The sequence below is a fragment of the Cyprinus carpio genome, chromosome A20 (assembly GCF_018340385.1).
Source record: "Cyprinus carpio isolate SPL01 chromosome A20, ASM1834038v1, whole genome shotgun sequence".
In the NCBI taxonomy this organism is placed as follows: Eukaryota; Metazoa; Chordata; class Actinopteri; order Cypriniformes; family Cyprinidae; genus Cyprinus; species Cyprinus carpio.
The window spans coordinates 6,115,585-6,116,384 of record NC_056591.1 but is presented as its reverse complement, the minus strand read 5'-3'; the positions used below and the strand labels follow the sequence as shown (position 1 = coordinate 6,116,384).

The 800-nt window shown below is 30.1% G+C and overlaps 1 protein-coding gene across 1 annotated transcript in view; it reads left to right on the top strand.

The window, feature by feature from the left end:
• Positions 1-82, top strand: part of LOC109092693 (integrator complex subunit 7) — an 11,285-nt gene extending 11,203 nt beyond the window's left edge. The window contains exon 20 of the mRNA XM_042777467.1: positions 1-82. This exon is cut by the window's left edge and continues 423 nt beyond it. The gene's annotated coding sequence lies outside the window, so the exon portion shown is untranslated.
• The last annotated feature ends 718 nt before the right edge of the window (positions 83-800 follow it).

Genomic DNA, 800 nt, shown 5'->3' with positions numbered 1-800 from the left:
TTTCTTCAGTTCTACACCAGAATAATTCTCTTTGTAAATGCTTGATAAAATTACTAAACTAAAATATACTTTGCATTTAATGTTTTTTGTCTCCTTACTTTGTTTCGCTCTGTTACGGTAGATCAGGTCAATACTAAAGAAGGATTTCCATCAGAATTAAGTGTGATACTGTAACTGTTCTTTTTTTTTCAGGCACAAATTAGGTACTAATATTATTTTCTGTGGTAAATATATTAAATCCTTATACAGGGCTGGATTTTTTTTTTTATCTTGGGTAAAATTGTGACAGAAATGCTAATGTCAAAAAAAAAATTGATTAAATAAAAATGATATTAAATACTTTTACCGTTTGATTATCATTATCAAACTTTTACATTCAAAACAAATATCTGTTGCCTTTTTCATCCACTCTTTTCCAGACATAACAGCTTTACTTGGATTCACACAGTTAATTGCAATTAAAAGGAAATGTATTAAAGTTTAATTTTATATTAAATGCAATTAGTTGAACGTATGAGTGCTTTTTGACCCACTTAAGTAGGACTTAAGTCCATCTAGAAAATATGGGATAAGATTTGAAGTGAATACGCACTGTTATTTTGTTACAAACCTCTGTGTAATCTTGCTTCACTCAACTAAAGGTAATAAAGTCATGCGTATCTAGAATGGTGCAGTTGAATCTGGATTAGTAGTTATTGCGTCTTCAGTAACTGAATGTTCAACAGTGATGGATGTGTTTGAGTCCATAACATTGACTTTTAGATGGGTTTTAAATCAATGGATCACAACCCTCTGCTGTA